This window comes from Perna viridis, chromosome 8 (assembly GCF_037379345.1).
Source record: "Perna viridis isolate PV_CMFRI_1.1 ecotype Kerala chromosome 8, ASM3737934v1, whole genome shotgun sequence".
Taxonomy (NCBI): Eukaryota; Metazoa; Mollusca; class Bivalvia; order Mytilida; family Mytilidae; genus Perna; species Perna viridis.
This window is the reverse complement of record NC_142452.1, coordinates 2,562,543-2,578,941: the sequence shown is the minus strand read 5'-3', so window position 1 is coordinate 2,578,941 and position 16,399 is coordinate 2,562,543.

Sequence of the window (16,399 nt, the reverse complement as noted above, 5' to 3'; positions counted from 1 at the left end):
CCAATAGTGAAACTAATCTGTGAATAAAAATATAACTCGGCCGCCTCTGAAGTAATTGTTTCTTTTCAGGAAATTTGTTTTGTTATTAAGACACTCTTCTGATTGTAATGGTATTAACATTTTAAGAGCAAGGTATATGGTGCAGTACACTGTACTGTACATGGTTCAATGACTCCTATACGGAAAAGGGTATAAACACTGACTCCATTTTAGTTTCTTACTGTAATGGGCACACTCGCATACTTAAATCATGCAACTATTGTCCTGTTCGTTTACCTTAGATGTGTACATTGTTCTGTACAAAATGTATCATTTCTACTCGACAGAGTCCCACATCACATACTAATATATAGTATGATGTTAGATCTAATAATGTAATCTTGAACAAAAAATCAACGGTAAATGTCTTATTGGTATTATTGACAATACTCTATGCTTGAAAAGACACTTCATAGAATATTTTCATGAACAATTTATGGTATTAATGCACATTTTTAAGTCGAGGTGATATGTTTGTGACGAAATAAACCGTACGATTCATGCATTTTCAGATACATATATGTCTTCATAGGGGATGTTGATGATTTTCGGAAGGATATGTATTTTACATGTAAAACGTTTTCATCTTAATTAATGCACAATATTGAGAATAATGGCAGTGCTTCAGTTTTATTTAATCCTGCTTTGAACGATGACAGTCTACCTATAAACAGCAAACGCAAATAAGTTTCATTTTGTTTTCATGAAGTCAGTTGTTATAAAATGTTAGTTGTTCTTGTCTTAGTCTCCTAATAGCTGATGTGAAGGACTATGCCAGAAAATGAATAAAACGAGAACAAGTAGACACTGAATTGCTGTGAGTGTAGGTGGACGTTGAGAGGTCTTTGATCAAATCCTGTATCGCTACTCATTGACCTTTTCCTTTAACCGTAAGATTTATGGCTTATCTTATCGTTAAAGAAAGAAAAATCGTTAACAGACGATGATTGTGATCTTATGTCCATGTATTGGATCCAAAATTCACAAGAATCAATTGAAACAACGCTTCATAGATCACAAACACTATTTTCGTTCGCAACACTCTTTTATCTCAGTTTCCTTATTCAATTTTAATTTCGGGGATTTCATATAGCGCATCTACCCAAAAGAACTTGAGATAAAGACACTACAGACACCATGTGTTCAGCCTCATATCTTGACACTCCCTTTGGCCAAATTAGAACACGAAAAACACAATGACTTGTCGCTCAGTATCTTCAACTTTCATTTCATCTGTGGTTACACCGTTTTAGCACCTGCATTTGGAGTTTTCATTTCACGACTCAAACATTATGCCAGTGCTTGCCGGAACTATCGAAACCATGGTAATTTTTTATAACGTGCTAGACTTCTTACTTACAATAAGGCTTCTTGAACAGGGTAATATTACTAAAAAAATAAGGTCATCATTAAAGCAGATTCCTTTGATTTCTCTTCCACTGTCATGTCATTATTTTCTAAGGAGATTTGTTCGTTAAATTAACATATATTGCACAACATAATGGTGAAATAAATACCTCTTATTTAATGAAAATGGACATGGTGAAATTGGCAAAGGCACAACAACGCCACTGGGACATCAGCTCATTTTACATCTTTACAAATTGCTCTGGTTCATATAACTTGTTTTCTTGGGGTAATGTATATTATTTCAAATACAAGAATTATCAAAGTTGCCAGCACTAATGATTTGTCTGTACTTATCACAATAGTAACATGGAAACTAAAGAACTTCTAACACATTCAATAATTCTACAACAAGCACGTTTACGATCAATACAAATGTTTTTAATTGAAAAAAAATTAACAACTTTACATGTCACACTCACCGTAATTGATAATGTAAATAGGTCTCATTCTCTGAACTGTTATTATTTTGAAAACTGGGGAACCAATTTGTAATACATCTTGTGATGACGCTGCAACAAAAAAGTTATGGTGTATCCATCTGCACCATGAAAACTGATTTATTCAACGTGTTTTTCTTTCCTCGTTGTCTACCCCGGACTTGACTTGACTTTTTATGAACAATTCGGCTGGTATTTCTAGAAAAGCAGAGAACGCTTGCCCTACCGGTGCACCTGGTCCATGCTCCCAGTTTTTAGTTGAGTCCGAATTGCTCATTTGCTTTTATCACTTTTTATGTATTATTTTAATCATTTTATTTTCTTGTTGTGTTTGTCTGTTTTCCATTAGTGGTCACATTCTGTTGATATCCGCTAGAACCTTTGTTCCCTTGGTTAAGTATCTACACCACTTCCGTTAACCATGTTCTTGGTCCCAAAAATGTTGTTCATGCGATCCTTAACATCCTCCTTCACGATCAAGCTGTGATTTTTGACAGTCTTAGCGATTTGTCACAATTATAGCAGTATGACGGGGTGAAAAATCTAGGTTGTAATTTATTTAATTTATTAATCATATTTATCCTTGTGTCGAACCCCGAATAATATTAACCGTAATGTCAACTCTGGATTCCTTTTAGTTTGAGTACAATACGTAGATGCATGAAGCAAAGCCCATCTGTATAAATACTAGTATGTAGTAGGTTATACAAGCTAAAGTTAATGTTGCATAAACTGTAAATCCCCAATGCTTGAGTATTAGAATTCTGTTTTACCAAACGGATAAACTTTGGTTGCTTGTAGAGAAAAAAAACTTTGGTTTGAAATGGGAAAATCAATTTCTCAACTAATTAACCCAACACTCTTGGAAATGCATTTCAAAGGAATCTGTTCGGATCTGTTGAGCTGATTTGATTTCACAATTAGCTTGAATCAAAACACTGACATTAAGAGCAATCTTAACACGATTTCTGTGTAACGATAAAGCCCTGTTGATCCCAGACCTCATGTAAACATTTAAAGATCGATCTGTTCTCATCGGTTTAAATAATGCTACTGAAATTAGTTCTTAAATAGGAGATGACGAAAATGTCTTACGAGTTTTTGGTCAGAGCTTCATACGAAGTTGATTTAGATTTAGTATTTGTTGCCAATACTTGTTGTGTTTTCGGAAGGTATTATTTCATAGAAACTATCATTTTGACATATATTTCGCTTACACTTTTTCTGTATTGCTCACGTTTCGTTTTATCATATGAAATTATTGTCTCGATCAAATTATCCATCAATAGCTCTCAGCTTTATTTTGAATCCCTAGAGGGAATTTTTTTTCTTTTAATGTAAGGTTAATTTTCAAAGTCTTAGAAAATTGTAAAAAAGTTGTATGTACATCTATTCCAATGTTTAAAAATTAACAATTACGTCGTATTTAAAAACATTTTTTTCAACAAGACATCACTTTTTCCCATTTAATGAACAACGCAGGTGTCCTGGATGTCAGAGAAAAGGTACTTAGAATCGATGTCAATGCTTTACGAGTCATCACTTTCTGTCATTGTAGGATCTGATCAATTTTAGCAATTACTCGTTCGTTTCTCGTTATTGAATGGGTCAGCCTTCCCGAGTGGAAATAAATTAAGCTTTGCTTCTGTCGACAATTGAATCCATCAAGCGTAATCTGTTTCTTTACAGACGAAATTAATTTTACTGATTCCTGTATCGAAATGCAATTCCAAATAGCAAGATTGAGTTTTTCAATAAATAGCAGGGTGCTAGATCACTGATTAATTCGTTAAAATTTTTAATCAACAGCAACAGTCGTGCTGAAGACCTTTGTTTGGAACACTTCTGAAAAACTGGGATTATTTTGGCATTTTAATTTCAAGTTGGTCTATGCTTGTATACCAATAGTCGCAATGCAATTTGCCATTTTAAATTGCATACATAAGTTTAATATTGCATTATAACGCGAGCAATAATAACCTTGAAACATAATTGTAAGAGCCTTATATAAGTGTGTAGACCCATACAGTAAAATTACAATATCTCGGATAAAGGTTTCATATTTGAGTTGAATTATCTCCCGTCTGGTCTGAAACAATAAGTGGGGGTTGCCAATTTAAAAAAAAAAGAAAACAATTTGGTTACAGCACATAATAATTTAATTTCAGAAGTAATTTGCCTTCTGTTTGGATAAAATACTAAAATCAAATTATAAGGAATGACTGTTATACTTTTTCGTCTATTTGAAATAACCTCAATGGCCCTGGTGGACACTTGAAAATAACCTGCCGTGAAATACGTTGTTGAGTGTGCAATACGTGATTGAGGCTATTTCTTAATAGAACAAAAATATCAGTCTTTCCGTAACTATCCTTACTGCTGAAAGCAATAACTTTTCTTTTATCTGGGTGTTTCCACCTGATTGACTAGCTTTTACTTTATTACCTAAACTGGTCAGTCATTACTACAAACGTATCTATGTATTGATTATGTAAATTTATTTTTGTGTGTAATGAGTTTGTCCTGTTCGCGTACACAGGTTGCATCATACCATCTAGTTCAACCTTCTTCTACTCTTTCGACTGGCCAACTTTATATGAGAGCAAATGCCCAAGTCTTTTATAACTTTTGTAAGATAACGTTTAAATAATTATTTCCACGTTTGTTAAGAGTGTAACGAAGGTGACTGTAGCTAGTTGATATTTTAATAGTACTTTTTACTTATCTAAGAGTTCACGTGATTTGGCTTTGGTCATGTTACCGATGTAAACAGTTGTAACGTTCATTTTGCGATTGCCTCCGTGTTTTACATTAAGTAGCAGTCTTTCTAAAAATCAGACTGAAGGTGATTCATGCATGTCAAAAACCCAACAAATTCAATTTCATTTCTAGTTCTGAATTAGTTACTGATCACATAACAAGTCTTACTTTTTCATTTGGTTGTTGCGCTTTTGAGATAAAAAATTATATAGATTGTACATGAAATTTGCACTTTGGAAGTGTTATCTTCTTGATTTAGCTTCATTGGTTGATTTTAGTCGGAAATTAATGTATGATTTTCTAAACAGTGCAGATCTGAATGCGAAAAGATTGTTGTTATGTGAAAGTATAGCATATGAAGACTGAAAAAGCATCATTTGTTCCGTGTGTTTTTTTTAAACCATGAATCACTTTACCATTGGCAGTGTCTGAATTTTATGTGGACTTGTACTTAAATGTTCGAGTCTCCTTATTTTACATAATTTCAGTTAATTTTAAAACGATTTTTTCCTAATTTGAGTTCATAATATTTGATTTGATATCCTTGGTCCGATTGGTTGATTCGTTCTGAACTCAGTATTTAAGCGAGTGCGCGACACGGCGTATTGCTTCACAGACAGCCAGTTCAGGTGTGTAGTGCACTGATTGTATACTTTAAGACAGTTACAGTCTGTACGTTCTTTCCTTCTAACCCTATCTACGGTTGTGCCGTTCTTCTCAAAGGAATGTAGCATTCCGGAGAGTACTTGTGGAAATTTTAGCTAACTGGTTTAGAGAATGATTTTGGATATTAAGGCTACTTTATAAACTAAATTTTTTATAGTTATTGATTTTATGTCGACCGTCGGGCCGTGTTGAACTGTAAATTAATAGTTAAAGTTGGTCAACACTTAGGATATAAAATCCCGCGCTTCTCTGTGAACAATGACTTGATACATCGCATCTACCCCAAAGGACTTGAGAGAAAGGATACTACAGACACTGTCAGTTCAGCTTCATATCTTGACCTACACTTAGAAATCGATGGTAAAGGAAAACTATTGACCACATTTTACGACAAACGTGGTGACTTTTCATTCAGAATTGTCAACTTTCCTTTCATCTGTGGCAACATCCCTTCTACACATGGGTATGGAGTGTTCATTTCACAACTCATTCGTTATGCCAGAGCTTGTCGAAACTACGCAGACCTTTTGTATGGCGCTAGAACTCTAACAAATAGGCTTCTGGGACAGGGTTATGTTGCTACAAGATCGACGTCATCACTACAGAAATTTTATGGTCGTGATCTTGAACTCGTGGATCTTTATGGTGTATCCATCTGCACCATGAAAACTGATTTATTCAACGGGTAATAGTTTTTCTTTTCCTCGTTTGTCTACCCCGGACTTGACTGTTTATGAGCAACTCGGCGGGTGTTTCTAGAAAAGCAGAGGACGTTTACCATACCGGTGCACCTGATCCATGCACCCGGTTTTTATTTGAGTCCGAGTTGCTCATTTGCTTTTGTTACTTTGTATGTATGATTTTAGTTACTTTATGTTCTTTGTTGTGTATGTCTGTTTTCCATGTCTAGTCTTTGTCCCTGGATTTCGATTACCGCTATAACCTTGGATCCCTTGATTACTCTTTCTTACAGTTAGGCTTCTTGAACAGGGTTATGTTGCTACAAGATTGAAGTCATCACTACAGAAGTTTTATGGTCGTCAGCATGAATTCGTGGATCGTTATGGTGTATCCATCTGCACCATGAGAACTGATTTGTTCAACGTATCATAGTTTTCCTTTCCTCTTTCATCTACCCCTAACTTGACTTTTTATGAAGAACTCGGCGGGTGTTTCTAGAAAAGCAGAGGACGCTTACACAACCGGTGCACCTAATCTATGCTCTCATTTTTATTGGAGTCCGAGTTGCTCATTTACATATGTTACTTTGTATGTATTATTTTAGTTCCTTTATGTTCTTTGTTGTGTTTGTCTGTTTTCCATGTCTGGTCTTTGTCCCTGGATTACATTCTTTTGATTTCTTCTAGAATCTTGGTTCCCTTGATTACGCTTTAAGTACTTTAGACCGGTTTTATTTAATATTAGGCGTTATGCCTTTATAAGCGTCATGTGACTTTGTACTTGGTTAAATAAACTGTGTGTTTCCACATGTAATTCTTATGTACAGTTTTTAATGACAGAGCCCAGAGCACGAACAATCCATGCGGGGTGTACTGTATGAGGTTTGGTGATAGGTAGTTGGTTTTGACATGTAAAATCGAGAAAAGCAAATACATTATCGAATGTTTAAACACTTACACCATTTATTGACAGGATAACAAACTATTTATATAACCGGATTGGTATTGTTGTTTTGAATCTGGTTTCAAAATGTTTATTGGCAACTTTTCACTGAGAAAACTGCACATACAAACAACTCCCGTTACACGATGAATCTATGTTATTAATATTAAAAGTTTCCACTAACTTATATTCGTCTCATGTTTCTTTTTTTTACGTTTTCATTTCTCTACTTACACAATATTTAAACGTACATTCCTTAGCTTTTTTTCAATTTTGTCTTGATTCATTTCATGGGATGTGGATCTTTGGAAGCTTAGAAAATGAGAGGCAACAATGAAAACATTTCATTCTGCTCTCGACAGTATAGGGGACTTTTATTTCAATAACTTAAGTAAATGAAAACAGTAACTGTATTTCGTCTATTCAAAAGTCAGATCACCCGTCCAGCAATCAACCGTGAAGCAATCCGCCGAATCATTTGATCCGTATCCATAACAGTGGTCGCCTGTTACACGTTAGTGCGGAAACCACTGTACACAATATGTTACTCGACAAAATCATTTCTCAAGTCAATACTGACCCTTGCACAAACAATGAAGCAACCTCCAATAGACTTTTTTGAGCGTAAAATCGTGGATTGCTCTCCGCTTCTCAACAGCACTCTTTTTCAGAGACCGGGCGTGCCGACAAATAAGATGTCATATAAAATACCCGTTTGCATGAACCGATTCATAGATGATCCGACAACCGCTTACGCTGATAATTCATAGCCGTAGCTCGGAATCGAACTTCAAGATTTTATGTAACGAATATTGGCAAGAAGTCCACGAAGCAAACTATGTCTGATTTTCTTTTGCGCAAAGGGGTTCCAGCGTCGAACATCATTTTCTTTCGTCCAAAGAAAGGTACACCGTCAGCTCGATTTAAAGTTCAGAATTACGAGAGATTGTTCAAACTAAAGGATTTTGGCCCCCAGAAATTATATGCAAACTGTGATACAATAATCCTCAATGGAATGACTGGCTAAGGGAGCAAAGCATACGATCACCATCATGGTCTTAGTGTCAAGAATACACACATTATCAGTCAATCATCATGGTCTTATTGTCTAGAATACTCACAATTTATTCCATGTTATCAGTCGTTGTATGGAATACAAGGAGAATTATATCGTCTGTTGCATGTTTATCAGAACGCAACAGCCACTGTGACATAGCTGAAATTTGTGAACATAAACTGTTTCAACAATCACTCAATATTATTGACTGCAATTATACACCATTTGCTTCCGCCGACACATCGATAAAATTAGAAACATGTAGATGTGACAAGGGAGGTGTCGCCATCATTTACCGCAACAACTTGAAATTTCATTGTGATCAACCTGACTGCTACCATTCAGAGAAAATAATTGGTATAGAGCTCAAAACAAACACAAACAAGTTTATCTAACAAGTGTATTTGTCAGCCAATAACAACATGGATATAAGTACGAAATCGATATCCTAAATGACTATATTATTTTCTATTCAAGATATGGCTATATAGTAATCGGTGGTGACTTCAATACTAGTGTAATAGAGAAAGACTTACAACGAACTAATGTCTATAAGTCTGTCGATTTCTCCAATTTGATCTCAAAGAACAGCTTGGTTACTGTAAATACAGACAAATCCTGTATTGGTTTGGAGTTTATGTGCATTCCTTGTAGAACTCTTTTGGATTACATACTAGTCGTTGAAAGTTAACATCCCTTCGTTTGGCACTGTAAGAACATAAACAAAAGGTAACGCTTTCTCTTACATCAGTTCACTTACCTATTATAATGAAACTAGATATTCCTGTAACCCAAGTGAATAAACCTACACCTGACATTCAGTCGCTGTCATGGAAGATCGAGACAAATATAAATCAATATATATATCATATACCGGCAATCACCTCATTGACTCCGATCAAAGCACCAGGCGATCGCGATCTTGACACATATGCCGAATTAATCACCTCATCATTATTGTCTGCTGCAGAAAATAGTATACCATGCAGACGCTCCAACCGCATGACTAAGCCGTATTGGAATGACGATGTAATACAGGCCAACAAATTAGAATGTGCACATCGTGAAAAGTGGACACTAGAGGGTAAACCTCGAGGTAAAGATTTCCCAACTTATGTTGAATATAAACCTCGCAAAAAAAAATCTAACATGCCAGCGCTTAGCATGTGAAAATAACATGACAAAACCTTAGAAAATCGACAATGCAGTGGAATGTAACGTGCGTATTTTTTAATTTTTTTTGGAGACTAATTTCACAACGCAAACCTCGAAAAAACGTGTCATATAATAGTAAAGTTAGTGATAGTCACTGTGTGAACAAGTTTAAACTTGAAATTCTTAACTGTTCAGTCATTGTCTACGTTTTGGTAAAGAATCATTCTTGTTGGAGACATGGAATTCTTGTGCCCATCTATAAAGGTGGAAAGAACAGTGTAGATCCAAGCACTGCGCGTTTCCAAAACACTCAACAACAAGGATTCCAGTCTAGCATGAGCAGTATTACTGAATCATTTAACTGACAAAAAACATTTACTATCACCTTGAATTAAACAGTAAATTTTACGATGTGTTTTTGGACAGTTCACGGACTTTCGACACTGTATGACACAACTGATTAGCATACAAATTCCTCAGTTAAGTAAATAGTTCATGATTGTCACAACAATATTACAAGTTCGGTCCAAATTAATGGGTTTTACTCCGACAAATTCGAAATCAAACAAGGCGTTGGTCAAGGCGGTGTGCTTTTTGGCTTGCTATACTTGGTTTACGTTAATGATCTGATTAATAAACCGGAAAAACAGCGAATACAGTTGCAAATTGCAAAAATAGGAAATCTGAAAAGCTGCACCCCATCTCTAGCAGATGACATATGTTGTATTAACATGACTCCTACTGGACTTCAGAAAATATTAAACACTACCTTAAAATATTCCCGAAAATGGAGATTCAGTTCCAACCCTAGTAAGTCCACAGATCTAGTTTTTATTCCAGAAAGGGCAAGAACATCTAAAGTTTGAATTCAGACTAGGCGATTATGAAATCAAACCAAGTAATTCTGTGAAACATTTAGGCATAACAAGATCTACTGACTTAAGTTGTGCAAACGATATTAACATATCCAGTAGAAAAGCTGGCAACTCATACTTTTGTATTGTTGGGATTGTGTCTCAACTGATAAATTCACTAATAGTTTGCAGTCTAAATAATAAAATAGTTATACCAAAAGTTCTTTATGGCAGCGAGTAATGGAATGATTAAACTCAGAAGGGCATATGTAGACTAAACATTTTCCGACACTACGTTGTGAAACACATACAAGAATTCTCAAAAAGAACGCGATCTGAAATACGCGAAAGCATGCTAAACTTGTAACTTCTTCTTTCTGCCGCTGATAAACGTAAACTTATGTCCTTACAGAACCTTTGTCAATTCAATCCCTTATATTCTAACTAAACAAGTGCTCATTCACATACTTCTCCAATACCTCTACAATCCTCAAAGGATGCAATTCGGCTTTATTCCTGATATTGTCAAAATCTTAAACAGATATGGACTACAACGTTCCTTGATCATTTATATATGTATATTCTAGTGATTCCCCATGAAGGTTTAGTTGGAAAAACATTGTATCACAAAGTGTAGACAACACCGAAAACTCCGACAAAATTTCAAGAATGCAAGGTGATTCCGGACTTCAGCAGATTCAATGGACTTATAGAAATTGAAAGACCAGCGAATGTATGGAAATATGGACTACCCTCGGCAAGAGACCTACGCATTGCAAAAAGAATTTCTAAATTATGGACTTTACCCAAGAGAACCGGGAACTGCCCATTATGTTTATTACATTCAGCCGACGTTTTTCAGCATCAAATACTGAAGTGTTTATCCCTGAATAACAATCAACATAACACGTACCTTAAACTATGTGATACCTTTGGTTGTATGCTCACAAAATAAATAATATATAGTAGTAAATTTAAAAAATAAAAAAAAAAATCATCTTAGCGACAACGCATTTATATCAGTGCGAGACTAGCTTTAGACGAAACATTATAAAAGTATAACTGCTTGTAACTTACAAATGAAAGGTAATAATTTAAATAACGAATTGATAAAATCTATGCAACAGTCAAAAGGGAAAGTCAAAAGGAATTGACAAAAGGCAATATCATTGTAAATCAAGGGAACCAAGGTTATAGCGGTAATCAAAAGAATGTAATCCGGGGACAAAGACCAGACATGGAAAACAGACATACACAACAAAGAACATAAAGTAACTAAAATCATACATACAAAGTAACAAAAGCAAATGAGCAACTCGGACTCCACTAAAAACTGGGAGCATGGACCAGATGCACTGGTAGGGTAAGCGTCCTCTGCTTCTCTAGAAACACCCGCCGAGTTGCTCATAAAAAGTCAAGTCCGAGGTAGACAAACGAGGAAAGGAAAACCATGACCCGTTGAATACATCAGTTTTCATGGTGCAGATGGATACACCATAACGATCCACGAATTCTAGATGACGACCATAAAACTTCTGTAGTGATGACTTCAATCTTGTAGCAACATAACCCTGTTCCAGAAGCCTATTTGTTAGAGTTCTAGCGCGATACAAAAAGTCTGCGTAGTTTCGGCAAGCTCTGGCATAACGTATGAGTTGTGATATGAACGGTTCATATGCAGGAGCCGAAGGGATGTTGCCACAGATGAAAGGAAATTTGACAATTCTGAATGGTAAGTCATCACGTTTGTCGTAAAGTTTGGTCAATAGTTTTCCTTTACCATCGATTTCTAAGCGTAGGTCTAGATATGAGGCTTACTTCACAGTGTCTGTAATATCCTTTATCTCAAGTTCTTTTGGGTAGATGCGATGTATCAAATCCCCCAAATTATAATTGTTTAAAGATAATACGTCATCTATATAGCGGAAACTGAGATTGAAGGATCTAGCCAAACGATAGTCTTTCTTTCTGATCAGATCAGCTATAAAGTCAGCCTCATAAGAGTGAAAGAATAGGTCAGCAAGTAAAGGAGCACAATTTGTTCCCATTGGAATGCCGACCGTTTGTTGAAAAACACGTCTAACACACTGGACAAATATGTTATCGATTAAAAATTCCAGCATTTTGTAAACATCTTCCTCTGTATATTTGGAAGATGATTTGGAATTATTTCTTACAAAGTATTAGGAATCTCTACCAAGAACTATATATTTGTATCTAGATGTACCATCTTTTTTGGAACAAACAACGATGTATAATGTTTTTAAGTCGGGATTTTAACTGAGTATGGGGAATAGAAGTATACAGTGTTGAAAAATCATAGGTTTCAATGCTATTATATTCAGATAATAGTCTTGAACTGATTGTTTCAAAAAGATATTTCGAATTTTTCAGGATCCACATTGAATTAATACCACTACGGGAGTAACAAGTGTTGTGGTAGAACTGTAGACCCTCTTTGACAGTTGTGAGTATAGAAGATAAAAGTTTTGAAAGGTGGTACATTTTGCAGATCCAGCTATGAAACGTTGTTTGTTTGTTTGTAAAAATCGGAACCACTGGTAAAGCCTACCAAGGTACAGGCATTTTTGAAATGAAAGGAGGGTTATACCAGGATTTAGAGCGCGCTTAAACCTCCTTTCATTACGGTTTATTATTTCCGTTATATTTCAACAGAAATGGACAGTGGAAAATTATAATAAATGATTCAAAAACAGATTAAATTCTGTCAATTATTTACCATTTCGTGCAAAATTAAATTTTATGCAAGGAATATATGCATTGTTTGTGTGCTGTAAAAAGGATAAAACGCAATTTTTGAAAAAAAATATCTTTTCATTCATTAGTTAAGCCATAATTAATATGACTGACACAAATGTGTCCAGAAAAGGTTTGTCAGTTAACCCATTTTATCACATTTAAGATAGATGACACAACCACAAAAAAATCTCATGCGATGTGTGTCCCAAGAGTAATCAAGAAAACCAAAATCTAGCGGAAATCAACAGAATGTAATCCATAGACACAGACCAGACATGGGAAACACACAAACACGGCAAGGAACACAAAATAACTAAAATAATACATAAAAAGTAATACAAACGACTCCACTAAAACCTGGGAACATGGACCAGGTGCACCGGTAGGGTAAGTATCCTCTGCTTTTCTAGAAACACCCGCCGAGTTGTTCATAAAAGTCAAGTCCGGGGTAGACAAAAGAGGAAAGGAATGCTATGACACGTTGAACAAATACGTTGACATGGTGCAGATGGACATACCGTAACGATCCACGAGTTCATGGTGACGACCATAAAACTTCTGTAGTGATGACTTCAATAGTGTAGCAACATAACCCTGTTCCAGAAGCCTAATTGTAAGAAGCCTATCGGATACATAAAGTCTGCGTAGGTATGGCATGCTCTATCATAACGTATGAGTTGTGATATGAACACTCCAGGCGCTAAAGGGATGAATGAAAGTCACCTAGTTTGTCGTAAATTTTGTTCCATAGTTTTCCTTTACCATCGATCTCTAAGGTATGAGGCTTACTTCACAGTGTCTGTAGTATTCTTTATCTCAAGTTCATTGGAGTAGATGCGATGTATCAAATCCCCTAAACCAGGATTGTTTAACGATAATACATTATCTATATAGCGGAAACTGAGATTAAAGGATCTAGCTAAACGATATTCTTTTTTTCGGATCAGATCAGTAAGTAGAGGAGCACAATTTGTCCCCAATGGAATGCCGACTGTTTGTTGAAAAACGCGTACACCACACTGTACAAATATGTTGTCGATTGTTTGTTTGTTTGTTTGTTTGTTTGTTTGTTGGGGTTTAACGTCCGAGCAGCAATATTTCAGCTATATTCAGACAATGAACATGAAATGGATATAATGAACATGAAATGAAAAAAAAAAGGATGGGTCACAGGGATAATAGGGTCGACAAATTTTGATTGCCACTGGAAAAAGGGGGGATGGGTAAGATCGGGCAATTTAGCCTCCTGTGGCGGAGCGCAAAGGTTCCTACTCCTATCGAATACCACAGCAGGGTTCTTTAACGTGCGAGGAACGTGGCATCTTTCCCAACACGGTAAAAAAATTCTAGCACTTTGAAAATGTCATGTCAGGTATAGTAGACAATGTTTATTCTACATCGGGGTCTTTGAAAACTGATGCAGCATTGACACTCATTGACCTTCTTTCATACGTTTCAAAATTGAAGACCTCAATGTTTTTACCCACTTTGACAAAGAATCAATGTCTTCAAATTCTCGTTTTATCCAATTTTCTGGCGTAGTCCTCCACGGAATCAATAAAAATTTCTTAGTTAAAATTTCAATTCATGGAGCGTTGTTGACAGTACAAGGGGCCTTTAGAAAGAACCTTAAGCAGAGATTCGTTTGCGATAATGCTAATAATAAATCTCCCGTAATGACGTGACCGGACGGATTATATTTGAATGAAGATTTTTTGCAAGAACATTTAGGTGGTTTAGCCTTGAAGTCCTAAATCTCGAGGTTCTGCAATAGCCTTTTATAATTGAAAATTTTGGATGCAATAGGTGAAGTATAGGAATATGAAATAATCGGTATTGATTTGTCCTTTAAATATAGGGGAATTTGTTGGGTTCGTTTTTGTAATGGAGGATGTTAGCCAAATTAATTGCATCTATACCTTTTTTGATAAAGGTTGTGGAAGAAATCATCGTTTTTCTTCATCTTGACCTTTTACACAAACTAGTTTAAAGAGTCTGTGGAAACCAGTATCCAAAATGATGGCAACAAGTCTGTATAATGATGGTAGGTTCAGAAACAGGAGTGTCAAGACTTGCTTTGTAAAGGGGGTGTATAGAATAGAGTTTAGTTCGAAGTCCAAGGGGTTTTTGTATGAAAGGAAAAATGTTAATTGTGTTTCATTGATGCAGAGTGCCAATAAAAGGTGGTGGTGGTGGTAGGGGCTGTAAAAACTTCCAGGTTGATGTACAACAAACATTCCAATATTATCAGTTCATTATCTAGAACAAAAATAAATAGTTTATCATATAGTGAAAGCATGGAAGGGTACAGGTAGACGAAAATAATCAATTTCACCTTTCGTTAGAACTGGTTAAAGATCTTGCTGTGAACTTCATTATGATTCACTTAATGATATCGATATAAATATATGATAATTTGAATAGGGGTATTGTTTCTTTGTCCATAGGAAAATAGAATTATTATATTAACACCTGAAACTTGAAATGATCATATATAGGTCGATTTTCTACAAATCGTACTACATGTTTACCTCACAACATCATCATTGGTCCTTACAAAATAGAATTTAACACAATTATTGTACATTACAAAGAATGAATGCCAATGCATGGATTAGAACTTAATCGTATTTTCTGCTTCTTCCTTGAAACATTTATTGAATCAATTTTGCATCATACTTCAAATGCCACAACATGGAAATCAGATTTAAGAGAAGCCATTATTTTCAGGATTGTGTTATAGTAGAGCAACGAACATAATATAATATAACAAATTTTTCCCAGCTTCCAAATACGTTATTGCCCAAAGCAGAAAGTTTATGCAATATTTTCCTTACAGTTCAGTTAACTCCGTTTTTAACATAGGAAATATGTTAATGTTTTATGTCATTACCGATGAAGAATATATTTTTTCCCTAACAATGCGTATACAATATTATTGATAAAATATAAAAACAAAACAAATCTATGATATGCATTTTATAATGGGGATTTAAGGTGTCCCATTTAAACCATGTGCAATACTAAAAAATAAATAGAACATATACCTTGGTTCCCTTGATTACTCTTAGATAAGTTTGTCCACAGGACACGGATAACCCACCACCCGATGCACTTGGAAACAATATAGACGCAAAGCCTTGGACATGATACAATTTACTGGTATCACGTTGAAGATGCACACAAGTCTTGAGTATCTTGAATTTGAAAGGAATGTAAAACCATCACTATCAAGAGTGACAAAGTTTAAGCTGACGAAATCTTGTGAGACAGTGGTACGTAGAACTGATAGTCGTATAACAAAGGCGCCTTCACTGATTTGAAGGTTACATTATATAACAAATAAGCATTAAATACAAGGAGCAATTCTAGATACTTGCTGTAAAATTTTAAAGTGATAATTGAGTTAGTATTACCAGAACCAAATAAACAAATTGAAATACATAAATGTCCACAATACTACGACTCAAACTTATCCATCAGGTTGAAAGAGCTTAATACATATCAAACAAACTAAGCTATATTTCTACTGTACGTACTGATAATATTGAAAATAAAAGTAACAAAAATAATGATAAAAGCGGCAGAGGAGTTGCACTTACTATATATTTTCTACTCGTGGTCCAGCTAAACACGTG